This window comes from Pongo abelii, chromosome 18 (assembly GCF_028885655.2).
Source record: "Pongo abelii isolate AG06213 chromosome 18, NHGRI_mPonAbe1-v2.0_pri, whole genome shotgun sequence".
Lineage (NCBI taxonomy): Eukaryota > Metazoa > Chordata > Mammalia > Primates > Hominidae > Pongo > Pongo abelii.
The window spans coordinates 35412407-35427394 of record NC_072003.2 but is presented as its reverse complement, the minus strand read 5'-3'; the positions used below and the strand labels follow the sequence as shown (position 1 = coordinate 35427394).

The following is a 14988-nucleotide window of genomic DNA, read 5'->3' as shown; positions in this document are numbered from 1 at the left end:
ATTTTCTTAATCCAGTCTATCATTGTTGGACATTTGGGTTGGTTCCAAGTCTTTGCTATTGTGAATAATGCTGCAATAAACATACGTGTGCATGTGTCTTTATAGCAGCATGATTTATAGTCCTTTGGGTATATACCCAGTAATGGGATGGCTGGGTCAAATGGAATTTCTAGTTCTAGATCCCTGAGGAATCGCCACACTGACTTCCACAAGGGTTGAACTAGTTTACAGTCCCACCAACAGTGTAAAAGTGTTCCTATTTCTCCACATCCTCTCCAGCACCTGTTGTTTCCTGACTTTTTAATGATTGCCATTCTAACTGGTGTGAGATGGTATCTCATTGTGGTTTTGATTTGCATTTCTCTGATGGCCAGTGATGGTGAGCATTTTTTCATGTGTTTTTTGGCTGCATAAATGTCTTCTTTTGAGAAGTGTCTGTTCATGTCCTTCGCCCACTTTTTGATGGGGTTGTTTGTTTTTTTCTTGTAAATTTGTTGGAGTTCATTGTAGATTCTGGATATTAGCCCTTTGTCAGATGAGTAGGTTGTGAAAATTTTCTCCCATTTTGTAGGTTGCCTGTTCACCCTGATGGTAGTTTCCTTTGCTGTGCAGAAGCTCTTTAGTTTAATTAGATCCCATTTGTCAATTTTGGCTTTTGTTGCCATTGCTTTTGGTGTGCTAAACATGAAGTCCTTGCCCATGCCTATGTCCTGAATGGTAATGTCTAGGTTTTCTTCTAGGGTTTTTATGGTTTTAGGTCTAACATTTAAGTCTTTAATCCATCTTGAATTGATTTTTGTATAAGGTGTAAGGAAGGGATCCAGTTTCAGCTTTCTACATATGGCTAGCCAGTTTTCCCAGCACCATTTATTAAATAGGGAATCCTTTCTCCATTTCTTGTTTTTGTCAGGTTTGTCAAAGATCAGATAGTTGTAGATATGTGGCATTATTTCTCACGGCTCTGTTCTGTTCCATTGATCTATATCTCTGTTTTGGTACCAGTACCATGCTGTTTTGGTTACTGTAGCCAAATCAACAGAATATACATTTTTTTCAGCACCACACCACGCCTATTCCAAAATTGACCATATACTTGGAAGTAAAGCTCTCCTCAATAAATGTAAAAGAACAGAAATTATAACAAACTATCTCTCAGATCACAGTGCAATCAAGCTAGAACTCAGGATTAAGAATCTCACTCAAAACCGCTCAACTACGTGGAAACTGAACAACCTGCTCCTGAATGACTACTGGGTACATAACGAAACGGAGGCAGAAATAAAGATGTTCTTTGAAACCAACAAGAACCAAGACACAACATACCAGAATCTCTGGGATGCATTCAAAGCAGTGTGTAGAGGGAAATTTATAGCACTAAATGCCCACAAGAGAAAGCAGGAAAGATCCAAAATTGACACCCTAACATCACAATTAAAAGAACTAGAAAAGCAAGAGCAAACACATTCAAAAGCTAGCAGAAGGCAAGAAATAACTAAAATCAGAGCAGAACTGAAGGAAATAGAGACACAAAAAACCCTTCAAAAAATAAATGAATCCAGGAGCTGGTTTTTTGAAAGGATCAACAAAATTGATAGACCACTAGCAAGATTAATAAAGAAAAAAAGAGAGAAGAATCAAATAGATGCAATAAAAAATGATAAAGGGGATATCACCACCGATCCCACAGAAATACAAACTACCATCAGAGAATATTACAAACACCTCTACGCAAATAAACTAGAAAATCTAGAAGAAATTGATAAATTCCTCAACACATACACCCTCCCAAGACTAAACCAGGAAGAAGTTGAATCCCTGAATAGACCAATAACAGGAGCTGAAATTGTGGCAATAATCAATAGCTTACCAACCAAAAAAAGTCCAGGACCAGATGGGTTCACAGCCAAATTCTACCAGAGGTACAAGGAGGAGCTGGTACCATTCCTTCTGAAACTATTCCAATCAATAGAAAAAGAGGGAATCCTCCCTAACTCATTTTATGAGGCCAGCATCATCCTGATACCAAAGCCTGGCAGACACACAACAAAAAAAGAGAATTTTAGACCAATATCCTTGATGAACATTGATGCAAAAATCCTCAATAAAATACTGGCAAACAGAATCCAGCAGCACATCAAAAAGCTTATCCACCATGATCAAGTGGGCTTCATCCCTGGGATGCAAGGCTGGTTCAATATACGCAAATCAATAAATGTAATCCAGCATACAAACAGAACCAAAGACAAAAACCACATGATTATCTCAATAGATGCAGAAAAGGCCTTTGACAAAATTCAACAACCCTTCATGCTAAAAACTCTCAATAAATTATGTATTGATGGGTCGTATCTCAAAATAATAAGAGCTATTTATGACAAACCCACAGCCAATATCATACTGAATGGGCAAAAACTGGAAGCATTCCCTTTGAAAACTGGCACAAGACAGGGATGCCCTCTCTCACCACTTCTATTCAACATAGTGTTGGAAGTTCTGGCCAGGGCAATTAGGCAAGAGAAGGAAATAATGGGTATTCAATTAGGAAAAGAGGAAGTCAAATTGTCCCTGTTTGCAGATGACATGATAGTATATCTAGAAAACCCCATTGTCTCAGCCCAAAATCTCCTTAAGCTGATAAGCAACTTCAGCAAAGTCTCAGGATACAAAATCAATGTACAAAAATCACAAGCATTCTTATACATCAATAACAGACAAACAGAGAGCCAAATCATGAGTGAACTCCCATTCACAATTGCTTCAAAGAGAATAAAATACCTAGGAATCCAACTTACTAGGGATGTGAAGGACCTCTTCAAGGAGAACTACAAACCACTGCTCAAGGAAATAAAAGAGGATACAAACAAATGGAAGAACATTCCATGCTCATGGGTAGGAAGAATCAATATCGTGAAAATGGCCATCCTTCCCAAGGTAATTTACAGATTCAATGCCATCCCCATCAAGTTACCAATGACTTTCTTCACAGAATTGGAAAAAACTACTTTAAAGTTCATATGGAACCAAAAAAGAGCCCGCATCGCCAAGTCAATCCTAAGCCAAAAGAACAAAGCTGGAGGCATCACACTACCTGACTTCAAACTATAATTCTTTATACATCTCCAGTTTTCTAATTTATATGATGAAGAAGTTACTTGTAAATTTTCTTTAGTATTGAATTACCCTCCCCTCCCATCTCAGGTATCTAGGTCCAAAGTCTAAAATTGTAACACTGTTTCCCTAAAATAGCACGTAGATATTCTCTTACCCGGTCTTGAGAGACAAAGTCCAGAAACAACTCATGCTCTTTCTGGACTCATAGTCAACGTACTCAAAAAGTAGGTGAAAATGTTTCAATTTCAAGACTATTAAAATATTTTTGTAAGTGTCAACTGATATTTTCAAAAGTCTGGTGAGTTCCTTTGAAACTGCACTACTGGTAGCAATACTACAAAAAGAAAAACAGAAGTCTTAATGAATAAAATTAACTTTCTATACACACAAATAGAACTTGTTCCATAAGAATTTGAAATTTTTCATTACACATTAAAGGAAATGGGTAAAGTGACTGATACCACCAGAAGACTATAACAACCTCATTTCAAGAGGATAAAAATGCTTATCTAAACACAAACATATATTCATCTATTATTTTTCTGTTGATACAAAACTAGATACAGTTTCCAACTCATGAACAGATGGTATAGCTGGAGTTAAGATGACTGCCTAGAATTCGATGACATTTCTAAGGGAAGTACTTTAAGTGGTAGTTTGGTTCCCAGGGGGCAGCCAACAAGTATTGTATATTCACGATGAAAACAAGTAGGAAAAAAATCCATGCAAAACCAGCAATTCGACACAATAGAAAAATATATAAACTATTTCCTCTGCATCAGATGTCGGTGATTAAGGAAAAGCAGGCTGACTGACTTTTAGGTAGTGGTTAGTAAAAGCATTCTGTAGATATTGAGGCATATTGGGACATTTATTACAACCCCTTTAGAGTTTGTTATTTCTAATTATTTTGTCTATTTTTACTTTAAAAATTCACTTGGGGGAAAGACATAGATACATCATTTAATTTTTTTGATTTAAAATTTTTTAATTTTTAATTTTATTTTTTATTAGAGATGGGGTCTCGCTATGTTGCCCAGGCTGTTCTCAAACTCCTGGGCTCAAATGATTCTCCCAACTCAGTCTCCTGAATAGCTGGGATTACAGGGGCAAGCCACCACACCTGGCACATCATTTAATTTTCTCTCACACTTAGCATTCCATATCTGGACTTGTTTTCGGTTCACACACACACAAACCTAAAAATGACCAAAAGAAAAAGGATAATACAAAGGGGGGAAAAAAAGAAATTTTCTTGATGCACGTTAACCACTGGAAGGGAGATAGAAAGGAGGAAGATTACATGAGGTAAAATTCTGAAGAATATGGGCGTGGGAGGCGGGCCTGGTTTAACCCAAATCCGGAGCAATGGGGAATGGGGCAGGAAGGGAACTGCTGGGGAGGGTAACAGGATCAGAACTGCCCACAGGGGCCACTAGAGGACGCCATAAGTCTAGGACAGAACAGCTGAGGTGGCTTCAAGTTGGAAACAGTACTGTTGATAGTTCTTTGAAGTATCAAAATCAAAGCTCAAAATAGAAATGATATTTAAACCAACTTAATTCTGCACCTTAAATATACATATGCCCCTCATTTGTCACCATGTACTCATTCGTAGGAAAACACCTCTTATGGAAATAAATACTGCCTGACAAAGTTTCCTTACCAGTTTAAGAACAAACTCATTCACACAAACTCATTTCATACTCAATACAGCAAGCTTGTCCAACCCACAGCCCACAGGCTGCATGCAGCCCAGGATGGCTTTGAATGTGGCCCAACACAAATCTGTAAACTTTCTTAAAACATTATGAGTTTTTTGCGACTTTTTAAAGCTCATCAGCTATTGTTAGTGTTAGTGTATTTTATGTGTGGCCGAAGAAAATGCTTCTTCCAATGTGGCCCAGGGAAGCCAAAAGATTGGATGCCCCTGATACACAGAAAGGGATCCAAATTGGAGAGACTGGTCCCTGAAGACTGCCTATGGTCCTTGGGTACCACAATTTCATTAATATACACAACCAAATAATTGGTCACCACTTTCTGCCCCTAGTAGTGCTAAACATGACAATCTTAATGCATGATTAAAACAAGACAAATGCCAGCAGTTCAAAAAACAATTGAGAAAGAAAAGCAAATCTAGGACAAAAATGTCTTTATGAGGATTTTTACAAAGATGTAACTTACTGTTCAAGGTTGAGCTTATTGAATATCTCTGCTGTTGTTTCTAGAACTTTATCAACATAGTCCACACGATCAGGGTAACATTTCATGGCAAGATTAATGAGAAAGACTTGTAAAGATACAACATCCTCTGAAGGCATGTCTTGTCTAGACTGGAATGTTTAGAAAACTGTACAATTTATTTTAAACAATTGTAAAGGGAAGACAGAGAAGTTTCAAAGTTTTGATAACTTAGGAGAAAAACTACACAAACCTGTATCACTGTAGCCACCTGCTGTGAAAATATATCAAAAAGTATAATATCCACTGGGATTCCAGGTCCATCTTCACAGTGAGCAAATAAAGCTAATCTAAAAAACCCCAAAAACCCTTTATTTTAAAAGATATAGGGTTTGGGTAGTGAGATCATGCATGACATCTTATTCTTTATTGCTTTTCTATATTTTGTATGAGCCCCAAAGGTTTTTAAGTCAATCATTCCCTCATGTTTTGAGACAGGGTCTCCGTCTCCTGCCCAGGCTGGAGTGCAGTAACATACTCTCCACTCAATGAAATCTCCACCTCCTGGGCTCAAGCTATCCTCCCACCTCAGCCTCCTGAGTAGCTGGGGCTAACAGCATGTGCCACCATGCCCAGCTAATTTTTGTGTTTTCTGTAGTGATGGGGTGTTGTCATGTTGCCCAGGGTGGTATTGACCTGGACTCAAGCAAGCCTCCCTCATTGGCCTCCCAAAGTGCTGGAATTACAGATGTGAGGCACTGTACCTGGCCTCCCCAATTCATTTTTAACTAAACAGTTTTGCCAATGAAACCTTTTTTCATCAGCATTCTTATTTCATACCATACTAAGTAGATTTTCAACAAGATAATTCTCTCAAACTCTTTGAAGCATAATTAAGTAGATATGGACAGAAATGCATTAAAGGGACAAATGTATTCAACAACCATGATTTAAATAAATAATCTTTAAAAAATAAAAGTATATAGACTATTTTAAGATACTGTATTTTTACTACTTAAAGTTTGAAATACAACTAAGTCTAAAATTCATAAAATTAACTTTTATTTCCCACATCTTAACTTACTCAAAATAATGTCTGCTTCATTATCATTATCTGTTTGTCAGAGTCACAACTACATCCACATTTTGTTATGCCCAGAAGCATCATTACTGACAGAGATGGGGAAGTGACATTACAGGCAACACAGGAAAATCCAGTTACCAGCTTCCTTTAAGAGTGAGCCCAGTAAGTATGGAATTCCTGCTGTCCAGGATTGAGCTGGTAATTTGGAAAACTTCGTTATCTAAATTCTCAGACTTTAAAACTAATAACTTAGTTTTTTAAAAAATATACAAGACGTATCTGTAGAAATAAATCTTCACTTAGGATTCTGGTTTCATGACAATGCTTACAAGTAGTAGGACGGACATTATATACTACTACACAACATGGCTGCAAAAAAGTCACCCATTGGCCAAGCGCAGTGGCTCACATCTGTAATCCCAGCACTTTGGGAAGCTGAGGCAGGCAGATCATCTGAGCTCAGGAGTTTGAGACCAGCCTGGCCAACCTGGCAAAATCCCATCTCTACTAAAAATAAAAAAATTAGCCAGGCATGGTGGTGCATGTCTGTAATCCCAGCTACTCTGGAGGCTGAGACGCTAGAATCACTTGAACCCAGCAGTTGGAGGTTGCAGTGAGCCGAGATAGCGCCACTGCACTCTAGCTTGGGTGATGGGGTGAAACTCTGTGTGAAAAAAAAAAAAATCTAAGAAAATAAAACTTAAAGTGGATGTACTAAACATACGTGATACTTAAAATTTTTTCTTTAAGAAAATGTGATGATAGAGTAGATTACTTGAACATTTTCAATCATCTGTATCTTATGGCTACTCTAAATCAAATGAGTTCCCACTGCAAGATACTTACATCATGGTAAAAAACAAATTTTGTTCTTCAATATGATCTTTGGATTTGTACAATTTTAAAAATAAGTCTGTACAACGTCTTTAAATGTCAATCAAACACACAGAATAAAGATATTCATTATCTTCATGTCTCCTGCACATTTAAGTTAAGCCTCTTTGATGTCTAACCTAGGCAAGTACCTAGTACTCATACTCACAAAGCTAAATTATTTATAGTATAATTAAATTAAGATCATTGGTATGATAAAGATGTAACAGAAACAAAGAATTCAAAAAAAAAATGTTTAAAATTCATTATTCCCAAGTCAGAGCATCTATCCTCCAGTGTTGGAAGGTCTTCCCTATCAATTAAAGCAATGATTATGTTTTTCACGTTTACATTCTGGTGTAACTTAGCACAGGCTCGAAGAAAAGGATTCAAAGTCTGGAGGTGAAATTCATCAGGGAAAATCTGAAAATCAAATGATCAATACAAGTAAAAGTATTTCGCATAATATTCTGAACTCATATATGGTAAAGGTCACATTTGTGGGAAAAAAAACTGTAATCTTATACAACTAAATTCAAACACACTAAATTCAAACACATTACTTCTGAACCTCTCTACTAAATATAAGCTCAGACAGAAATATTCCAATATACAAAGTGCACCTACAATTAAACTAAAGCTATGGAGACCTAGAAAACTCAGATTACTCATTCCTACATTTTGGAGGAAAACAAACCACATTGATACAAAGACCAAGTTATAAATTAGAAACAAAATTGCTGTTTTTAAATTATTTTTCAAAGAAGCAAGATTACGTGAAAAAAAGCAGCATTGAAAAATGATTTTAATTTTTTATAGAAATGGCATCTTGCTATGTTGCCCAGGCTGGTTTTGAACTCCTGGCCTCAAGAGATCCTCCCACCTTGAACTCCCAAAGTGCTGGGATTACAGGTGTGAGTCACCACACCCAGCAAGGAAAATTCTTTATTCAGGAAAGCTTGTTTCCTACTCCATCAAAATTTTTTCAAAACAATTAAATTTAATGAAAGATAAAATAGGTCCTTTAAAAAAATGAAATAAGTATTCCCACCTACCAGAATAACACACTCCATGAGATATTCTTGAGCCAAAGCATCCCTACAGTTTACAGCTTGCTCCAATATGCCAGTCAAAACAATCTAAAAGAGAACAAAACACACACGTAAGGGTTAAAAAAAATCTGTTTTCAAAATCTTAAGCTATTCCCCTGGTAACATATTTGAACTACTAACTTGAACACTGTATTTGAGATTTTTCTCACCGAGACTTCACTTCTAAACTTTAAAAGCTATTTTCTTTTTGAGACAAGGTCTTGTTCTGTTGCCCAGGCTGGAGTGCAGTGGCACACTCTCCACTCAATGCAACGTGCACCTCCTGGGCTCAAGCCATCCTCCCACCTCAAGCCTCCTGAGTAGCTGGGACTATAGGTATATTCCACCATGCCCAGCTAATTTTGGTAATTTTTGTAGAGATGGGGTCTCCCTATGATGCCCAGGCTTGTCTCAAACTCCTAGACTCAAGTGATCCATCTGCCTTGGTCTCTCAAAAGTGAGCTTTTTTCTCCATGGCTTGTGCTTTTATGTGTATCCTCAGAAATCTTTGTCTAATCCTAGGTCATAAAGATTTCCTCTGTGTTTTCTTCTAACAGTTTTAGGTTCTATATTTAGGTCTCTGATCGATTTTTGGGTTTTTCTGTGTGGTATGAAGGATGGGTCAAGGTTCAGGGTTTTCTGTTTGTTTGCATATAAACATCCAATTGTTCCAGAATCACTTGCTGAAAAGGTTGCCTTTGTACTTTTATCAAAAATAACTGATCATAAATATCTGGGTCTATTATTGATAGTGTAGTCAGAGATCAGTAAACTGAGCTGATGCTTGTTTTTACAAATAAAGTTTTACTGGAACACAGCCATGCCCATTCACTTCCATATTGTCTGCGGCTGCTTTTGCACCATATCTGCAGTGTTAGTAGTTGTAGACCAGGAGTGTCCAATCTCTTGGCTTGAAGAAGAATTAGAAGAATTATCTTGGGCCACATGTAAAATACACTAATAATAGCTGCTGAGCTTTAAAAAAAAAAAAGCAAAAAATCTCATGTTTTAAAGTTTACAAACTTATGTTGGGCCACATTTAAAGCTGTCCTGGGCCGCACGTTGGACAAGCTTCTTGTACAGCATATGTCTTGCAAAGTCAAAAACCATTTATTATCTGGTCCCTCACAGGTAAAGTTTGCCATTCCCTGTTTTATTCCCCTCCATTGATTTGTATGTCTGTCCTTTTCACCAATACCACACAGGCTTTCACTGTAGCTTTAGGGTAAATCATGAATTTGGGTTGTTTGGGTCTCAACTTTGTTCTTCCTTTTCAAATTTGTTGTAGCTGTTCTAGGTTCTTTGTTTCTTCACATAAATTTTAGAATCAACTTCTTAATTTCTACAAAATTCTGCTGGGATTTTGACTGAGATTACATTGGATCTATGATGAATTTTTAAAAAAATGCTCTCTTGACAACATTAAATCTTCCAATCCACAAACATTGCATATATATCTTTCCGTTTATTTAAGTCTTCTTCAGTAAAAGCCATTTTAAGATTTTTTCAATGTAATATTATATACAAAAATATTCTGATTTTAAAAATCAGATTTCAGTTTATCTCAGAACATAAGAAGAGGTAACAAAAAGATATAAACCTGTTTGTAACGTTCCACATTTACACCTTCCAACTGACTAAGGTGCACCAAATTTGTTCCCACTAAAATTCTCAGTTCTTATCCTTCTCGTTCTCTTTTTTCTCTATCTCGGCTATGTCCCTGATGCTGCATTCACACCCAGAGCTTGTTCATTTCTGCAAAGTTGAGCAGTACAAAATCCACGGAATCACTGATATCGCCAGTTGTTTCTTCGCTGCAAAGAAACAGAAAAGTCTTTACACAGTATTTACAGGACCAACTTACTACTATCCCTCTCCTTTGTGCATTTCCTACTTATCTCTGTAGTACACCAATGCTTTATAAAAAACCACTTTCAATTTCTTTGGCTTAGTGTTAAATTTCAAAGGGAACAGAATCTAGGGAAAAAAGTACCTGGAGAGGACAGTATAAATTTAAAGGGCAAATTACTTTCCCCAACTCCCTATCCTGGGCCAACTGGACTTGCTCTTATGGCAACTTCCTTAATTCAAAAAGGCTAGAAGGGTGGGCATGGTGGCTCATGTCGGTAATCCCAATGCTTTGGGAGGCCAAGGCAGGAAGATTGCTTTAGGACAGGAGCTTAAAACCGGCCTGGGCAACATAATGAGACCCCATCCCTACAAACCAAAAACAAAAACAAAAGGCTAAAAAAATTAACACTTAGGGTGTACTGCTAAGTACATCATTTTACTGTTGAATATTTTGTTTTTAATTGGAATGCAAGCTTTGTGAGTGAAGAGACCATGGATTTCCTGCTTTATTTTTCTAGATCTCCTGGGATGGAGACCTCAGTAGCTTTCAAAAATTTTTATTGATTGCCTAATTAAATGCTCAAAATGGACAGTCAAAATGTAATAAAGCAAATAACTTCATCAATTTCTCTACATTGTTAAATTTTTTTATCTTTTCTGTACTGTTTTAAAAGAAATTGATGCAGATATATTAAAAACCATTGAATTGTACACCTCAGAACTAAATGAAAATATTAAAAAGAGAAAACCATAATCTGTTGGGGCAAACTGAAAAAAGATTAAAAATTAAAGAAAGAAAATAAATGTGCATAAACTTTTTAAAAAAGGAATGAAGTTCTTTAATCTGGGGACCTGTCATGTGAACAGCTCACTCCACTGAAGACCACAGTTGGCTGACCACCTGCCCCTGCTGTGAGATAAAATTACAGTAGACTTTGATGCCAGAATGCTGATTACACTAGAGACAGGAGTGTCTCTGAATGGCTTTTATTTTTTCTTTTCTGGAGTTAGTAGCTAACTTGTAACAGATCATTCAAATCACTTATATTCCAAGGTAACTAGCAGTCTATAAATTATAAAAACTGATAGACATTGAAGGAACAATTATGAAATCCAGCTGGCTCACACTTTATTATTTCATTAGAAATTCAATTTCCAAATATAACCCCCTTTAAAAGTTGTATTTTCTTTTCTTTTTTTTGTTATTATACTTTAAGTTTTAGGGTACATGTGCACAATGTGCAGGTTAGTTACATACATATACATGTGCCATGCTGGTGTGCTACACCCATTAACTCATCATTTAGCATTAGGTATATCTCCCAATGCTATCCCTCCCCCCTCCCCCCACCCCACAACAGTCCCCAGAGTGTGATGTTCCCTTTTCTGTGTCCATGTGTTCTCATTGTTCAATTCCCATCTATGAGTGAGAACATGCGGTGTTTGGTTTTTTGTCCTTGCGATAGTTTACTGAGAATGATGATTTCCAATTTCATCCATGTCCCTACAAAGGACATGAACTCATCATTTTTTTATGGCTGCATAGTATTCCATGGTGTATATGTGCCACATTTTCTTAATCCAGTCTATCATTGTTGGACATTTGGTTTGGTTCCAAATCTTTGCTATTGTGAATAGTGCCGCAATAAACATACGTGTGCATGTGTCTTTATAGCAGCATGATTTATAGTCCTTTGGGTATATACCCAGTAATGGGATGGCTGGGTCAAATGGTATTTCTAGATCTAGATCCCTGAGGAATCGCCACACTGACTTCCACAAGGGTTGAACTAGTTTACAGTCCCACCAACAGTGTAAAAGTTTTCCTATTTCTCCACATCCTCTCCAGCACCTGTTGTTTCCTGACTTTTTAATGATTGCCATTCTAACTGGTGTGAGATGGTATCTCATTGTGGTTTTGATTTGCATTTCTCTGATGGCCAGTGATGATAAGCATTTTTTCATGTGTCTTTTGGCTGTATAAATGTCTTCTTTTGAGACGTGTCTGTTCAAATCTTTCCCCCACTTTTTGATGGGGTTGTTTGTTTTTTTCTTGTAAATTTGTTGGAGTTCATTGTAGATTCTGGATATTAGCCCTTTGTCAGATGAGTAGGTTGCAAAAATTTTCTCCCATTTTGTAGGTTGCCTGTTCACTCTGATGGTAGTCTGTTTTGCTGTGCAGAAGCTCTTTAGTTTAATTAGATCCCATTTGTCAATTTTGGCTTTTGTTGCCATTGCTTTTGGTGTTTTAGACATGAAGTCCTTGCCCATGCTTATGTCCTGAATGGTAATGCCTAGGTTTTCTTCTAGGGTTTTTATGGTTTTAGGTCTAACGTTTAAGTCTTTAATCCATCTTGAATTAATTTTTGTATAAGGTGTAAGGAAGGGATCCAGTTTCAGCTTTCTTCATATGGCTAGCCAGTTTTCCCAGCACCATTTATTAAATAGGGAATCTTTCCCCATTGCTTGTTTTTGTCAGGTTTGTCAAAGATCAGATAGTTGTGGATATGTGGTGTTATTTCTGAGGGCTCTGTTCTGTTCCATTGATCTATATCTCTATTTTGGTACCAGTACCATGCTGTTTTGGTTACTGTAAGCCTGTAGTATAGTTTGAAGTCAGGTAGCATGATGCCTCCAGCTTTGTTCTTTTGGCTTAGGATTGACTTGGCGATGAGGGCTCTTTTTTGGTTCCACATGAACTTTAAAGTAGTTTTTTCCAATTCTGTGAAGAAAGTCATTCGTAGCTTGATGGGGATGGCATTGAATCTATAAATTACCTTGGGCATTTTCAAAGAATATTTAGTGTAGTGGGAAAATGCTCAATTACATTAAATTTAAAAAGCAGGTCTTAATAATCCAAAGATAAAATTTGCATAAGACTACATTTTAGATCATGCTGCATACACTGAGGAGTTCTATATGACAAAGGAAATCTATATACAAATGCTAACTAAATGGCTGACTGGGTGGAAGAATTATTCATACTTATTGTATTTCTGTCAATGTTTTCACACTTTTATACATTCTACAATGAAAGAAATATTGCAACAAAATCAAGAAAGACAATCACTTACTCTGTTGGCTCTCTTTCATCAGGTAAGATATTTCTGGTACACTGAAGAAGGTAATTTCAAAGAAACAGACCCCTCAAGGGATGCTGCACACCATGGCACATTTCTACCAAATCTTTCAAAATGTCCTTCCTGAACTGAGGAAATGACTTCACATATACAACTCCAACTGTGATCAAAAGGTAACTAGGAGAATTATGAAGAAATGCTGATTAGAAATAAAATATTCAAATCAAGAATTTGATTATTTCCAAACACATTGAACAAAACATTAAATAAACAAGACAGGAACCATGTTGTTTTCTCCTGCATGACGAGGAAAATATCTGATTTAAAATATAACTGCTGACTGACCTCTAAAAAAACTATATATATATATATGCACACATAAACACACACGTACAGACATATACTGTATATATACAAGATAGATATTACCTTTAAACATATTAGGAAGAGAATAATAGTCATATTAATTTTTCTAACAGTCAAGACATTAAACAAAATAGCATGTACATTTTTTCTCTTTCCAAAATTCCTCAAATATCTACATAAAACATAAATCTAGTTACTCTAAAACAAATAAGAGAGTATCTACCAAAATGTTAATCTCAATTTGTTAAGAAATTACCCTTAAAACTTTTTTTTAACCTGATAATCATAAAGGACATAACATAAATTGGGAAATACAGACACAAAAATCCTCCGATTTGTAATTACTTACAGCCTTGGGATAATGCTTCCAGCATACTGTACAAGTTCATAGAGATCTGCCACTTTCCTTCCTTTAGCAAACTCATCTGTCAGGTAGACCTCCAAGTAGTGCAGTTCATCAGAAATGGCCATATCTCTTAATTATGATTAAGGACTAAAAATAAAGATAAGCCAACCTAAGCAAAACTTTGAAACTTGTTGGAGTCATTATTAACTACCGGGCAGATATCTTAAGTTTTAGTCCTTTAAGAGAGTGCTCAAGTGAAGAAAGAATTTTAGCTGGGCTTTTCTTACTTTAAAACAAGGGTTTTAAAGCATGTGTGGTGAAGCAAAGCAATAAATACAATGGTTACCTGTCAGACTGCTAATGGGTTTTGAAATGTCAAATGATTAAATTCCTCTCCATTTGAGACTGCTGCATAACAAAATCTAAGCATTAAAGAACCAACTGCGTCATAGCCTGAATAGCCACATGAGGGGTCTGAAAATTGAGATGCACCAACGACAACACACTTAAAGATGTTTAAACATAGGAAAGGAGTACTCTCAAAGTGTTTTTCTCACTTAGCACATCTGCATGGAGAAGCAGTGCCATGTGATTCAGATAACAAAGAATAAGATAACTCCAGTTATCTTCATCAAACTTCATCAAAAATTGTCCTATCAAGAAAAAGGTATGGTCCAAATGTTTGGTCTTCAACATTCAAAAGGTACAAAGTTCATAGTAGCTCTTTGGTGATAACATAGAAGTCCAGAGTTCACCCAGCATATTAGAAGCATGTTTTAGAGCATCCATAAGCTTGTTTTTGTCCTACAGAAATACCAAGAGAATAGATGAGAATGCTTAATTTAAATAAACATTTATCTTGGTTGTACAAACTCTTTACATCAAGGACTTGTTACATAGTTTTAAAAGTATACAGCACTTAAATTATTTTAACCACATAAAAAAAATCAACTTTAGATCATTTCACCTTTCCATCTCTACTAAAAAGAAAAGGATGTATGA

At 36.4% G+C, this 14988-nt stretch overlaps 2 long non-coding RNA genes across 2 annotated transcripts; both read right to left on the bottom strand.

Annotated features, from left to right (window-relative positions):
- Positions 1–3389: 3389 nt before the first annotated feature.
- LOC134759381 (uncharacterized) lies at positions 3390–5648 on the bottom strand. Its single transcript, XR_010137753.1, has 3 exons — positions 5549–5648; positions 5299–5447; positions 3390–3445 (listed from the first exon to the last, which is right to left on the bottom strand). It is a non-coding gene; the product is annotated as an uncharacterized LOC134759381 (long non-coding RNA).
- Positions 5649–13436: 7788 nt separating this feature from the next.
- Positions 13437–14781, bottom strand: LOC129050886 (uncharacterized). The gene is made up of 3 exons (XR_010137752.1): positions 14694–14781; positions 13990–14113; positions 13437–13451 (listed from the first exon to the last, which is right to left on the bottom strand). It is a non-coding gene; the product is annotated as an uncharacterized LOC129050886 (long non-coding RNA).
- Positions 14782–14988: the final 207 nt, after the last annotated feature.